Source organism: Diadema antillarum, unplaced genomic scaffold, assembly GCF_040938485.1.
Source record: "Diadema antillarum isolate AM-2024a unplaced genomic scaffold, OU_Dant_1.0 seq00001480_RagTag, whole genome shotgun sequence".
Lineage (NCBI taxonomy): Eukaryota > Metazoa > Echinodermata > Echinoidea > Diadematoida > Diadematidae > Diadema > Diadema antillarum.
This window is the reverse complement of record NW_027272219.1, coordinates 477,774-494,814: the sequence shown is the minus strand read 5'-3', so window position 1 is coordinate 494,814 and position 17,041 is coordinate 477,774. Positions and strand designations below refer to the sequence as shown.

Genomic DNA, 17,041 nt, shown 5'->3' with positions numbered 1-17,041 from the left:
GGTTCGCGGTAGTTAGACAGCGATAATCATCTCTCTAGAAGACTTCCTCAGTATGATATTTGGTCAGACGGCAAATATAGGGAGTTGATCGGTAAACATACGCCGCAGAGGGGTTGTGCCCTGCATGTGTGGGAGACGGAACAACTTCATCGAAAAAAAAGAAAGACCAACAAATATCTTGCCATTTGAGCGTGACCCTACAAAGTTTGACGAATTTGTTTTGTTCGAGCGATTGAAAACATTTTCTGCACGGAAAAGATTGGATGAGTGCACTCCTATAATGAGTAGTGCTGAGACGGAGGGGGATTGTTATTTGGAATCGCAAGCGTCGCATTCCCCGTGTTCGACGTCAAGTCGAAAAGTTCCGAGGCCGGCGGCAAAGGGTCGAAGTCTGATCGGCAGAATATTTGGGTCGACGTCGAGAATGGCAGGAGAAAGTTCGGAGGTTGAGTCGCGTCAGGTCGACGCGGAAGGCGGTGGCGATGAGGGTGTGATACTCTGCCAGGGATACGTGACAGTGGGAGAACATCAAACAGTGGAAGGAGGCCTGACTCTTTTATTCCCGGTGAGTTTGATTGCTAGCAATAGGCTGATTCACACACTCTTATGCATACGCTGAAATCTGCGTGGTACTTCCTTCTCGTGGAATGTGATATAATAAGCGGGCTTGTCTAAGAGGAATTTCTCTCGAAAGAAGAAAATGTCTTTAGAAACATTCATGTGAGCTGCACCTTGATGACCTGAAGTCGAGCAGCAAACATGATTGACTATCACAGGGTGTGAAAAGTACAGATAATGTTGTATTCAATTCATGGCATGGTGTGTATACATGTATGTATAACACCATAGATTAGGGGTATTAGGAGATATGCGAGATATGCTGTCATACTGTGTGAATATGCTCTACAACTCTTGTATATTGTTGATACAGATGCTTTTTAGTAGGTCCCCCACATTTCATGTTTGTAAAATTGTCTTCTCTTATATTCTTTGTTATTCGACGCTATGTCCAGTCTTATGTTCAATTGATTGTATCATGTTATTTGCGTTTGAGATGTGGAACAATAAAATCAAAAATCAAATCAAAAATCAAACCAACGATACAATGGCAATCACACTGTCGCACATTAAAATGTTAACGGTAAGCAGTAATTTCATCACACCGCAGAAAATAATAGGGCTATGTGGCTCAAAGAAAGTAAATCTCTTGAACGAAAAGAGAGAATTGGTATTATTTTATCATTGGTGACCACGTTTCATTGCTACATTTTGTTTCTCTCCAAGTGATAAAATCATGATAAATGAAGAGATTTCTTTACTCTCAAGGAGTGTCTCAGACCATTTTAGAGTGATATTCTGCGTTCTTGAATAAGTTTACAACAGTTCAAGAAAGTAGAGCACGTAATACGACAAAAGTGCAGATACAGGGAAAACTTTTCCGAATAGATGTGAAAAAGGCATTTCTATTCAGAAGATACATTGAATTCCCCTCTGATTGTCCAGAAAAATGGTAAGCGATTTGGCGTGTTGCAGACGACGGGTCCATTCCTGTTCTGCCTCCAACTATTCAAGGATGAAAAGGCTTTCTTGAAGAGGGAAAAGAAGAGTTCCAAAGTGACTGCCATGCATTTCACGACGAACATTCACATCCACTCGCTTGACATGCAGATCGGTAAATCGGGAAAACCCCAGTGCATCCTTATCATTGTGCACGGTGGCATGCCGAGATACCTGAAACCGTCTAAAAGGTAATATCTAACCCTCAACCACGATTGGGTGGCATCTGTATGTATTGACTTCGCACGCTTAATCCTTCTAACTATTCTGATCTTATTGTTTCCAATTCATAGACACAAGATGCAGTTCCACATAACCCAATTAAAGATATTTGTCAGCCACAAACACATTGATACAATAACCGAGCAAAATTTAATGATCTATTTTAAGTTGTGCTCTTGGATGCAAAATGCAAAGATTTTTTTTCCTCGTAATTTATTTCGCTAGAAGTAAAAGCAAACGATTAGCAATGTCATTGCAGTAGTTTGTCAGTCACACTGCTCGCCTATATCTGTTTTACGGCCCTTTTTTATTACTTTCCAATTCTGATTTTCCACTGAGCTCTTGTTGCCCAGTGCAGTACGGACTCTCGACAATATTTATGTATCCGGTTCATGCATGTCATGGGTGGTTGCAGAACCCATAATGTTCTTGTGCAAGCATCGTCCAGCTGAGCTTCTACTTTGGCTGTGATATAAAGATTAAAGTCAAATACACAGGATGGTAAAGAAAAGAAAAATAAGATGTGGTATAGAACAAGGAAATTAGGACATCTAAACTTCACATTATAGCAGGAAGAAAAGGGTGGGTGGTGATGTAATCACGTCACAAGACGTATAGTGTCCTATTGTCCTTGGCCCCGTTTCATAAACTTGTTTTCAATAACAAGATACAATAGTTGTAATAAGCTTCTAAAATCCTTGCATCTGACTGGTTAAGAACAAATTTGTCATAGAATATATGACAGTTGTTACTGATAGCAAGTTTTATGAAACGGGACCCTGATGAAACCGTCACTACACTTCCTTTTTTAAATGAAAACGACATATGCCGGCATGAAATTATTGACATAAAGTAATACAAATATAATCTGGCTATATGATAATTGTACGACGAGAGGGGTGGTAGTTGGTAACTTATCACCAAAAATATGACTTTGTCAGTTTGTGTACAAACACATGGTAAAGTTATGAGGTGTTAGCATCATCTTTCAATCTCATTACTGTCTTTCCAGAGATTTAAATGATTTATTTGAAGTTCAAATCGTCCATTCATGAAGTATACAGCTTTAGATTGCTCTGTCCTTGTTTTCGAATAAATATGATGTAACCAATAGATCGACTTTCAAACCGTTTTTGTGGTATAGGTTTGTTTGTTTGTTTGTTTTTCACTCTTAAAGTTCTATAAGTCAATTCCTTTGAGAGGCCTATAGATTTGGAAGATTTGAAAATACTAAAATACAATTTGTTAGGAACATTAATGGCTGCAACACGCCATGGGGAATGTTTGCTTTTAACTGAATTTACCTTCTACATATTAAAAAACAACAGCTACATCGTAAAGATGGTGAATGTCGCTGTCAGATACAGCGAAGATTATAATATATTTGTATATATGTATATAATATATATATATATATATATATATATATATATATATATATATATATTAGTGAATCTGAGTGTCTCAGTCATCGTGAGATAAGAGTTCTTCATTGGCATTCATCCTCCACAGCGTTGATCTGATGAGATGGGTTGAAGCATTTCACAAGGTATCCAACGCTCTTGAACGTAAAGCAGCCTTGGCAAGTCAGGGGTCATCGGAAGAAGAGAAGACTGAGGCAGTAGAAGAGAAACACGTCGTGGCAAACAGAGAGAACAAGCCTGTAAGTACATCAGTAGAGTTGCGATCTATTCTACATGCACAGACTTCCCAATTTACGAAATCCATGCCTTTAGATTCATTAAATTGATTTCAGTTCGAAGTAAAATGTTGCCCCCCCCCCCCTCCCCCATCTCAACTGCTGTGCAAAAGACATCCGGTTTTAGATAGGCTGATTGATTGTGAATAAGAGAGAGGGTCCCCAGTCCAAGTATCAGTCATGCCACATTAACAAAAAGGCTACACCAAAGTGTGACTTGCTAGAAGCTGCTTCCTATCTTTTACAAGACAATATTATAGGATATTTCGATGATCTTTTTAATGACATATCCTTCTTCCTCTGATAATGGTGCATGTTGCCAAACTTTACAGAAAACTAATCGAGACTTCCAGAACGTGGGAAGCGTTGTGTGTGTGTGTGTGTGTGTGTGTGTGTGTGTGTGCTTGTGCGTCAAAGAGGTTGTAATGCTTAGCAAAGTACATTACATATGTACGTCTCTGTTCTGTATATAACACATGTCAGTGCGTAGAAATGGACTTTGTAACACCAAAAGGAAGTATAATGCACGTACTATATAAATATCAACAACACTATTATATTTATGGAATGTTATCGCACGCCAGGATGAATTTTTTTACGTGAATATTATGACCACCACACCACAGCTTTTTTATACGATATCATAAGGGATAAAGATACCGTGGCGTTTACGCTTCATAAGGTTTTCCTTTTTCATCTAATTGCTTGTTCTGGAGTTGGCTTCAGATTAATCGTGGCATGTTAGCTAACTACTAATGATGTTATTGCCAATAATGATGGTAATTTATCAATTCTAAATAGTGACGTTTATGATAAGCCTAAACGAAGGAAGCATCACACACTCCTTGCCTAGACGTACGATTTTGTTAAACTTGTAGAAAGAGAAACTTGGAGGAACGTTTGATTAAACATAGCCATCTTCATCACTGATGCAATATTTACCTTAAATAAGCGTATAAAACCTACATTTTACATTTTAAGTGTCATGTAACGATAAATGCTGCAGTGATTCTTACCACATTAGGCAAACATAATCTATATGTATATATATATATGAGATTAAAACCTAAAATGGCTTTAAAGGACAAGTTCACCTTCATAAACATAAGGATTGAGAGAATGTAGCAATATTAGTAGATCACATCATTGAAAGTTTGAGGAGAATCGGACGATTCGTTCAAAAGTTATGAATTTTTCAAGTTTTTGTGCAGTAACCACTGGATGAGAAGACTACTGCAGTGTGTGAATAACTTAGATGTCACATGCGTACAACAATATAAGGAAAATATAAAGAGAATTTCACAAAATGTCATCTTTTGAAAAAAGTACACATTCCCCCGACTCGTTACCAACAAATGTTATGGGTAATATTATTCCCCCTGCCTTTAGAAAGAGGCAAGTCAAGTGCTCTATTATTATGCGAAAAAAAGTGAAAATTTGTGGAATTTTCTTTACATTTTCTTTATACTGTTGTACGCATATGACTCACAAGCTGTAGTAGTCTCCTCATCCAGCGGTTCCAACACAAAAATTTTAAAAATTCATAACTTTTGCATCGATTGTCCAATTTTCCTCAAAATTTCACTGATGTGTTCTACTAATATTGTTGCATTCTCTCAATCCTTATGTTTATGAACATGATGAAGGTGAACTTGTCCTTTAATCTCATATATATATACATATATATATATATTATGTTTGCCTAATGTGGTAAGAATCAGTGCAGCATTTATAAATAAATATTTATAAATGCTGCAGTGATTCTTACCACATTAGGCAAACATAATATATATATATATATATATATATATATATATATATATATAGCCATATATATATGTATATATATATATATGTATATATATATATATATGTATATATATATATATGTATATATATATATATATATATACTGGGTATCTGCCCAATATTAAAGAAAGCACATGTGAATGTGGAATACAGCATTACCTATTCTTTTGTATTTAAATACCTATTTTGGTTTCTGCTTGATCCGATATCTTTCTACTGCATGATGTTCTTGTCATCAGAAGCGGTCGCATGAAGATAGCGGCATTGAGAGCGAGCCAGCCACCCCGAGATGTTCGGCGATGTCCAGCCAAGTTTTGGAGGAGGAAGAAGAGGACGAGAAGAAAGGGCAAGAGACAGGAGTGGATACCGGAATAGATACCACGGCTGCTGATGCGGCTGCCGTCCAGCTGCTCCCGACGGTCATCGAGATGGATATTTCCGAGTTCGATCATGATGGCGCTGTTGAAGGTGGAGAAGGGGACACCGCTGAAACGAAGGGCCGTACCGACGGTCACGTATGGTTCTTAATAAAGGTAAAACAAAGCTCACAGACGCATCACACTATGCAGTAATTTCCAAACCTACACCATGACAAATAACAATATATAATAGCACCTAATTTCACAGACAACTTTTTGACAGATGTAACTCGTAAAAACGCTCTTTTCACACAATCATGTGTACTAGGATAATATAGGCCAAAAAAAAAAATCGAAAAAATAGGACAAACAATATCTTAATTCCAAATCTAGGTTATACTGCAAACAAATTCAGATCTCAAGTGACCGTTTTGCAAAGGATCAGGAGAATGCATGGGAATTCGAATATCACTGACTTCAATAAAAAGGGCAAGATCAAAGGAGCAAAATAGCAGAGAAATCTGACAGGAAAACTCTGTCATTGAACACCGTGTTCATCAAATTTAGCTTGAACATAAAGACCTAAGCTCTGATTAAGAAAATATATCCACTTCTCCCAAATTAAATGATTCTTCCAAATCAAATAGGGGGTTTCAGTTGTCTTTCAGTTTCAGTTGAAAACTATCTATGAACAAAGTGATATAAATTATTATGTCAGGACAGTGTGCTGGGGTTGTGCCTCCAAAGAAAAAAAAGATTAGAGGTATTCAAAAGGTATGAAAATTACTTTTGGTGAAGAGGTTAATGTATGACCTATATACTGAGTGATTTACAACTACACTATCCTTGAAGATCCATGTCTACCTTTTTAGAGTCACTTGGATACATTTCCTCCAGGATTCTACTTTATCAGAGATGATATCTGGTTCTTGGCCTGACGATGCCGCACTACTAGTATATTCACAAATGATCAACTCAACTAAAACTGGATTTCCTAAAGTAAAATTTCTCTCTGATTCTGGTACAATGTACATCTGAATTATAATGTACCTGCATGAGTCTAACTATGACTATATAAAAGTTGGATCATGAACAGAAACTCAGTTTTGGTCATTTGTCGAGAATGATAGAAGATTTATAGAAAATCTATATCCTATTGTAGATATTTTGCCTGTAACAGCTTAATATTCAAAAAAGTCTACACCTCTTGAGCTAAATCGTTTGTGGCTTTTCGTGAAAAATAAACAATGACATCGAAACGAACAGACGTACAAGTTCACCAATATAAACTTTGTCTCTACAGACCGCTACGAAGAGCAATTCGTGGGTTCGAGCACTAAATCTACGTACGACGCGCTCTTGAAGCCAACCGGAGGTGACTTCGAGGTAATCGCGGAAGAAGAGGAGAGCAAAAAACCTGAAGCTGCACCCAGAACACTGCCAACGCTGCAGGAGATCCGCCAGAATATCGTCACAATGAGACTATCCACGTGGCCTAATCCACCGGCGAAAACTGGAGAGCCTGACTACGACAGGCTGCTCATTAAAAAGCAGCGGCAGCCCAGTGGGCCTGAGGACACGGCTGCAATAGCGGAGGGACTTCCCCAACCAATTCCTCCAAAACCGATGAAGAGGAACGCCTCCGTGGCTGGATGGAAGACAGCTAGCAGAGCGCAAGACATTGCCAGACAACTGGAAGGGAGGTCGCAGCCGATAGGAGTGGCATCTCGGAACAGTCTACTGAGGCACATCAAGACGGCGGTCCGCCCCAAACGCGAGAGCAGGGATGTTGGCGACGGAGAGGAAGGGACGGAGGAGACCGAGAGAGACGATAGACTTGATGAAGACCCCGAGGCTCAGGTGGATCCTCCATACGATCGTCTGTCAAATTATCGGAAAAAGAGCTTGATTGAAGCAGAACCTGGTGAGAAGAGCGTGGAGGAAGGGAGCACCCCATCGGAGGAGGTTTGTGTGCCTTCCGACAATTACAGGGCAAGACTCGCCACCAAAACGCTCATCGATAAGAGGCCGCTACCACAGCCAAACCAGGAAACAGACTGGAAGGACATTGGGTAACTTTGTCAATATCCAATCATCATCTCATTCTCATTTTATTCTTTCTTCTTCTTTTCTCCTATACTTTTATTCTCCTTTTCGTTGAAGAGATGTCGTTTAAAAACTTAACTATGTGTATATGAAAAGTATTTGTGTCATCACCATCATACATAAAATCAGACAATATCGATACATGATATCGAGGGAATCGCAAGGGGCACAACTTTGTGTGTGTATGTTATTACTCTATAATTTGCTAAAATCACTGCTCAACCTGTTCTCCCATACTCTTTTCCTTTTAACAGAAATATTCAGTACGAGCAGTCGTGCCAGACAATACGAGTTTGTATGGAGAAAGCTGATATCAACAACTCACTAGCGCTCGTCGTCATCAACGGTGGAGTATGGTGAGTAAAACAGAATATTGATAATTTGAGAAACAGTGGGCAAAGAAATCGAAGTACAAAAAGAAGAAGAAAAAGGGGGAGAAAGAAGTGGGGAAAGCGGATAAAAGGGAGAGAAAGTAGAAACCATTCAGTGATTTTGATCTTTAGTCTGCTGACGAGCGGACAACTCGATTGATATTGGATGTAGAAAGGTTTCACACCTGAAATATATGTTGAATTACAATTTTTAGTCATAGTACAAGTGAAATTTAACTATGGTATACCCTGATATGTCTGAGGCTAAAATACATTAGGCGATATTTTGTGGTTTACCTTTCGCTGTTCCCATTAGACGAATTTCAAAAGTGAAGGATTTTATTAGTGTCCATGAATATTTCAGTCAATTTGCGACAAATCACTGTCAATGTCAGGGTTGTCAAAAAATGCTCTTTATACTTTGGAATAATTTTATTTCAGAATTAATAAGGTATCATTTACTCGGGACAGGCTGCTCAGATTTGGCACTACACTTTAAGGTGTCCCATATCTAGAGGATTGATTATCATTTCCACCATCAGCATCCAAAATATGATATTTTAAAGATCATGGGGGAGAGCCATCAGCACTGGCAAAACAAACAGAAAACACTCGCACAAACACATGCACACACACAGACACTTAAACAAACAAACTAACAAACAAACAAACAAACAATCATATTGGAAGGAACTTTAACCGATATTCCGTGGAGGCAAGATTCTGCTGCAGAAGAGCAATGGAATGTTGAGACAGTGTGTTGTTCTGCGATGGTTATAGCCTGTCTCTGCTGCTTTCTGAGAGGTGCTTAGCCTTCCCGGCCTTCTCCTTATACCAGGTATAAATTATGTCCATACATTGTCACTAATGCTTGCATAAAGTTGTGAAGGACAGTGCTAATGCATATTAATTCATATCATGTACATGAAAACTACGTGTAATTTGGACAGGGTCGCCGGATGGAAGAAGGAGCTATCTGAAAAATTGTACGGCAAACTGCACGTCGGGGATAGATTGGCGCAGGTGAACGATATGCTGGTGCACGACTGTGAGAGCGCGCACACTTTCATCAGATCGTCTGCCAAAGAAGAGGTAGGGTTTGTCCTTTAGTTATAGCTTTTGTGTGCGGTCACGGTGTGACACTCGCCACTTGGTATGTGAGTGTATGTTGAGATGATTTTCTGAGGTGTTCGCCGTTGCACATTGCACATTGCATCTACACACTGAACTACAGAAAATACAGTATTCTGTTGTATACTCAATAATTATAATCATGATCCCCCAACATCTCAAAAGAGTGTCAATCCTTAAAGGGAATGGCTAGTAACTGATCAGTGGGAATCGGTGAGAATGCTGGGGGATGATTGTTCCAATCCTTGTGGGATTCATTTAAGAGTACATTATATATCTATTGTTGTGTGAAAATTATTTGCTTCAGAATGGTCTCATATTCAAGTAATGTGCAGTTTAATGTTTCCATGTTAGCGTGCCTGGTCAGTGACGGATCATTAATCTGCACATTACTTGAATATGAGACCGTTCTGAAGCAAATAATTTCCACACAACAGTAGATATATAACGTACTCTTAAATGAATCCCACAAGGATTGGAACAGTCATCCCTCAGCATTCCCACTGACTCCCACTGATCGGTTACTAGCCATCCCCTTTAATGTCAAACATTATGGTAACAGTGTGGATATGTCATTCTTTCGGGTCGAAATATTTTCATCAAGTCATGATGTTGATGCACCAGCTCGGCCTCAGATGGCAAGCAGATAATGCAGGGTGAGATGTACATCTTGAGATGAACTAAGAAATTGGTAGACTGGTAGCAGAAGTAAAAAGACAAAAACAAAAACAAAACTTGACACAGTGGCAGCTTTCTGTGTGAAGGACGTCATCGTTGCTCTGAAGGTGAAAGTTATGGTGACGATGACGGTGACGGTGACGGTGACGGTGATGGTGATGGTGATGATGATGGTAATGGTGATGGTGATGATGACGGTGACGGTGACGGTGACGGTGTTGGTGATGGTGATGGTGATGTCAGTGGTAGATATATAGTGTTGTTGGTGGTGGCAGTGATGATGATGGTGGTGGAGACGGATGATGATTGTGACGGTGAAGGTATAACAGCCTAAGACGCGATGGTGACAGTGGTAGTAGCGAATAGATAATGATGACGATGATATTTTGGTTGAGTGTGTAGTGGCAGTGTGAGTTGCTTGGTATATTATTGTTGGCCGTATTGATGTGTATACTATTTGACCATATTACCTATATAATTACGTTGGTGTGGACCTAGTAAGGTGGTTGAACCTCAGCACGCACAAACACGGTTTTATACATATTCGTGTTTAGATTCATATACAATGTAGAATTCGTTATTGGTATTTTATGAGAATGACACCATGTTTTTATTGTTTGGTTTTGTTATGCCATTCGGAATAGATCGTGCTGGTGTTAAGTCGCCTACCTCATGCGTCAATTAAGAATCTTTGTAAGGCGGCAGACGTGAAGAGCTGGGGTCTCGACGTGAGCAAGAATGAGGTAAGGATCGTGGCAGTAACAATTATTCATTCATTCATTCATTCATTCATTCACGCATCAGCTCGTCCACTCTTTCACTCATTCACTAATTCCTTCATTCAGTCATTCATTCAATCACTAAATCACTCTCTAGTTCATTCCTTTTGTCATTCATTCGTTCATGTTGAATGCACTTATCCTACATTTACATGTTTTATCATCGTTCCTATTGTTTGGTTGCATTGGCAACCTGAATTCTTTAATTGCTACTACAAAGCGGGTAGACTTGAGAAGGCATTGTGTTACTTGTACATTGTGGTGACTCAATATCAGCCATTGCCGAACTTTGCTCACTGGTCTGTTTGATGATGTTCAAACGCAAGAAAAAAAATACACCCCACTACGTGAAAACGTGTTGAGAATAATGTCATTCTCAAGAGAATGATGTCTGAACAAATATCAACATTCTAACTGTTGGCACAGTGATGAAGCATGACATTGTGAATTTACACTCAGTGTTCCACAGGGCCATCATGTGAATGTTTTAATATCTAAAATCATGTCAGAGAACGAAGCGACACAAAGCGTCCCTGACTGAGTCATCATTTGCAAGATTTTGAATAGGGATTGTCATTGAAAATCCGTTGTCTATTTTCTCAGCCTTAAAGGGATTGTATAGTTTTGGTTGGGATAGGGATTCAGGTTTCCAACTTTCTTGTGAGATAATGAGAAACCTCTTGCATGTCTTGTGAAACCTCTTATGAAATATGAAAGAGTATACAATTCTAAGAGGAATTCAAAGTGTTTTTTTATGGAAATGGTTTTGAAATGGCTGAGATACCAGAAACAAACTGGTCCTAATAAAAGATGGGACCCATCTTTTGTTAGAACCACTTTGTTTTCGGGATATATATATCAGCCATTGCAAAACCGATTTTTATAAAATAAACTTTGAATTCAACTCAGAATTGTATGCTCTTTAATGTTTCATTAGGGGTTTCTAATAATTTCTCAAAAAGTTGAAATCTGAATCCCCATCTCAACTAAAACTACAACATCCCTTTAATTGTACCAAGCAGTTATGTGATTGTGCAGATTTTGCACGATGAAGTACAATACCCAGTGGCATAGTAATTCCTTGTGTATCTTTGAATCACTATTTGAATTCCTTTCGCTAGTTCGCAAAGACAATGGGTAATTGTCACTGGATTCCACAAGAATTCGGTGTGCATGATTTGAGACTGATCAGCTGGCATCATTCTAATTCCATTTACATTATGACTGTAACTTCCCAATCACATTGATCAAATCACAAGGCTACAACTTAACTCTCCCTCTGTCCTGTATCTACCCATTAGGTCAAAGGAGTGGGCGGTCCTGCCCTGGCTGGCGGAATAAATTTGCGAACGACGGGCGCCATCAACGGCAAGAGCTGCGAGTGGATTGTCACAGAACTAGCCAATCAGCGTGTCCCCATCGCCAAATGTCCTCATGATGAGGTATTGTATTATTGAGATCAATCCTCATGTGCTTGATTATTATCTTCTTTGTTTCTTCTTTTCATTTGAGTGTCTCTTTGCTGTCAATCATTCTTCCCATCATTACTTTTTTGAATCACTTTATACCCTGTCCTCACTTCATAATACTATTCCCTCTTGCTGATTACTGTAAATGAAAGCTGATGGAACGACATGATAATTCTCTGTACTGCTGATCAATCATTATTGTGGTAAAAGGGCAAAAAAAAAAATAGAAAGGAAAAGGGAATAATGCGAACATACAAGTTTAACTGACTCCAATACAGCGTATTTCGCCTTCAGGTATATCGTGTTGTATTCATGAGTTTATTTCGGCTTTATCCATATCTTCTTCATATCCTCCTCCCCTCCTCTTCCTCCACCTTCTTCTCCTCCATCTACAGGTCAAACAAAGGCTGGAAAAACTGTCTACAGAGACAAATTTGGTCGTTGTTCTCCAACCAAAGGACTTTGTCCAGGAGCTTCGAGAAGGTTTGAGACGTCTGAAACACCCGTCTCAGTACTACTGCGTGTAGGCCCGGGTTTTCCCCCGTATGTTCGATATACACAATGGTCTGTTAGAGGCTACAGCAGGTCACACGCCTGTAGGTAATTCTCCGTACAAAAGAAACATTTGTAAATACACGTAAGATTCCATTTCGTTCGTCTTTCATCTCGAAGTAAATCAACTTGCTTCAGCGCAGTCCTGGAAATTGCAACGTGGGGTATGTTTTATAAAGGGACTCACGGTTTAAACACTCAAAGATTCCACTTGTTATTCGAATCTTCTAAAAAATAAAACATAGTTCCTCTAGATCTGAAAAAAAAAAGTATACCCAGCTTCCATCGAGGTGTGTTTTGTAGAGAGATCACTCTAAAAAGTTACAGTCAATTATTAGCTCATGTAATGCTGGTGTGGCTTGCTTTTAAAATGATTTCCGCGATTGTAGTATTGTGGTACGACACAAAGTGATACCACAGGTGTGAGGCCTACAATGTCTGCATTTTGACATTTTGACGCCGAGATGTGCTACTTCCGAACCAAACCTGCTTGTATATGCTTAAGATGAAAATGATTGATAATTTTATATAGCATGCACCCAAGCAGACACTCTGCCTGTATATATAGCAGGACATTCGAAAGTAGCATCCCTCAATATTGTCAAAGTACGAGAGTGAGAGTTGGCAAATATTGATTAATAGCACTGAAACCTTAATCGCTAGGTCACGTGGTCTGGTATGATAAACTTCACGTCCGGTGATTCATCACCACGAAACCTGTAATTGTTTAAAAGGCAGATGCGGTGGACACACATGTTTCTTGAAGACTAGCGTAGGGCCGCTTGATTCCAAGAATTTCAAACGCAAAGAACGTGGCAATCTGGGAATGTTGAGAAGGAAGTTGTTTCATCTGCCACTTCGGTCGTGTTTAAGGCACTTGCCGTATGCGGGCGCTAGAGAAGTTCTGTAGATGGTTACACCGTTACGGCGTTGGGATGTAAAGTAGCATCTGTACTGTAGATGGGATCGCAAAGGAGATAAAAAGTACATGAGTTTAATAAGTTAGCTGCACTTGACTCTCTGGCAGAAAAAACAAACAAACATTGTAGTATGAGAACTCAGCAACATGCAGGGGAGATTACAATTGCATTGCTGTACATTATTTTGTGGGTACTGAATTTGGGCATTATTGAGTTTATATGCTACATGAGACCAATGTTTCTTCGTGAAACTAATCCCATATAGTTCAACTCAAAATAGAACACTGGAGACTGGGTATAGGCAGTTTAGGATACGCGTGATAGTGCAGTTTCCCATAGCATGTTACAGTAGAGCAATATTGTTGCCCGTAATGAATAGGACTGATTTCCATTCATTCACAGTCATTTATCAAATGGGCCTGCTGATAATATACGTGAAACCGTCCTTATGTACTTACTTAAACCTTGTCAACATTTTGTCATATTAGCATTCGGATGATTCTTGGTATATCAATTTTTCAACGTTAATTTCATATATCGTTTGATATGATTAGTATTCTGTAGTTTAACCAGCCCACTGAATAGTCATTCGAATCATTGAATGCAAGTTTTTTTTTTTGTTGCTAACGTTTCAAATTTTGCATACTATACAAAACTTTATATCGATTGCGATCTTTTTTTTTTCAAAATGCAAGTGTATACACACATTTTCTGTAAAACCACAACATTGGTTTTCAAATAATCTTTGTGTATTATTCGACCTGAATGGACAAATCAAATATTGACGTAAGACTACACTGCCAACAACAGAACGCTCATCATCACTTCGTAAACTGGTGTGTACATTGCACATAGGAAGTATATTGAATGGCATTACCGCTCGGTAAACACAATAATCAGTGAACCAATTATTGATTTTATAAATCTTGAGACGCACGATGACTAGAATGCTAGTATTCCACGCACTAAAATCTTCCTTATGGACATTACAAGATGATTGTAGTCTGCCAAGATCTTTGAGAAATCGATATGATTATCTCAAATATGCCAGAGTGATAAGGACAACCAACAGAAGCATGCAGTAAACCTGAATGTGTTCCACCTGTAGTGATATGAGGAAGATTAAAACTGTACAATAAACAGAATAATTTTCTTGTAGATAGCTGTGATGATATTTCCTTGTATGTATTTCCTCTGAAATGTTCTCGTGTGGACAATGCATAATATTAACTGCCTGTATGGACACCGCCTCTTGGATAATGTTCATCAGGTTGACGAATGTATATAGGCCCCAAGTCAGCTTTTATACTCATGGAGAGCCGACTTTTCATTGTTATGACTGCTCGAGGCTCGAGCACGTTACATATCAGACAATAGGCCAATATCAGTTGCAAAGCACAGAATGTCAACGTCTTGTGTCAGCTACAAAAAAAAAAACACATTAAAATACGGTTTTAAACTATCGATTGCTTTATCTTCCTGTAAATGAGAGAACGCACAACAGCTCAATGTATTTATTAATGTTAAGTGGATTTAAAGGAATATGATGTACTCTGCTTGATACTGATTTGTGCCTGCCAAGATATTTTGATCGCTAATAGATGTACACAGTTTTCATGTATGAGTTTGTCTATTTGCATAATGCACCTGTACATAATCTGTGCCAATATTTCGTCCCACACTGTCGTATAAGAGAAATGCATAGTACCGTGTACTCGTAACTGACGCAAATATACTTTCATTAATTGTGTTGATTTTGTTGCTTTTGTTTTGCCATTTAAATGAGAGTGAGTGAAGAGCTGAGGGAGAGGGAGATGAATGATGAAAACAAGCGGGGAAGGAGAGTGAGCTGCAGCTTTTCTTCTGAAGCTCAATGTATGTTATCAAACAAATTTATGACCGAAGTCGATCGTAAAATAATGAAATAGGGATAATTACTAAATATTATATTATGTATAATATAATACATATATATATATATACATAACGTAATATGTCGTATATATACAATCATATAATGTTTGATATACGTATTGTTATTATGATTCTTGTGTGTGTATGTGTGTGTGTGTGTGTGTGTGTGTGTGTGTTTGAATGATACTAAACCTCTGAAATGGCTTTAAAATCCATCATCCCGCCATGTTTTTAGGAACAGGTTTTTAATCGCATTCTTCGCATTCAGGATGCAATATTGATGTTGAATTTCGAAAAAAAAAGAACAACCAATATATATACATATATATATATATATATATATATATATATATATATATGTATACATGTATATTATATATATATATATATGTGTGTGTGTGTGTGTGTGTGTGTGTAATGATAATAATAATAATATAATATCTAAACACATTGCTGCACATAAAAAGTGGTTTGCCTAAGAGTCAAATTTAAAAAGTTGGAGTTTCAGTAGAGTTATTTTACATGATTCCTTTAATACGTTTGTAAGATTAAACGAGTTGTGGGTATTATCTCATGCGCAAAGCAGGCCCCTACTTTTGCTGATATGCATGCCTCCAGTACTTTTATACTTACAGGAGGTCAAAGGATTTTCATGAGAAGATTTTCATGGGGAAAATGGATTGCATTGAAGTTAGATGATAGTTTCACGCGTTGAAAATTAATTTACTCATGCTTTTGATTATTTCACATAATAGACTGTTGCCTATACGAAATCAATTTTCCCTAGACAAAGTTAATCTTATAACATATATTTTTAATGAAAAATGATGACAATTGTATGTAAAAATAACTATTTTTTTTCTCTCTATCTCAATTGCTAATCAGAATATTCCCGGAAAGCCTTTATCTTCACCTTTATTGTCACTTACATGTCATGATAATCTCATTGAATCCAAACCTATATTGGGGACTTCATGTCGTCGTAATCATCTCTTTATTGAAAAGTGTATAAAAACAAAGGACGTGTTGACATAGGCAGGTCCGTTGTCCTATTCTGGGCACTGCATGGCAGGTAATTACACACTTACAGTGAACAAATAACAATATGGCTATATTTACAACAGATTTGTGAGGTTGACAATAATTACACAAAATTAATTAATCACTGTACATTTCCCCACGCAGTACACATACACTGTAATACATTCTGATTGCTGAAGTGTTAATCAACTGTACTAATGTTATACTTTCCTGGATATGTATTACATAATTTTGAGTGTTTAAGTGTCAATCACCAATGACTCATTTCCTTATTTTGTCCAGGATGCTCCTTCACATTTTCTAACAGATTAAATGAAATTCGAATAAATCATTATATTTGTCCGGTATACATGCATTTCCGAGTGTTCGAGTGTCAATCCAATTTTACTAATTCATACACTTTTTAGAATAATTACCAGTTATCCAGTAAATCA

At 38.1% G+C, this 17,041-nt stretch overlaps 1 pseudogene; it reads left to right on the top strand.

Moving 5' to 3' along the window:
• The first annotated feature begins 306 nt into the window (after nucleotides 1–306).
• On the top strand, nucleotides 307–15,372 carry LOC139709914 (uncharacterized; annotated as a pseudogene).
• The last annotated feature ends 1,669 nt before the right edge of the window (nucleotides 15,373–17,041 follow it).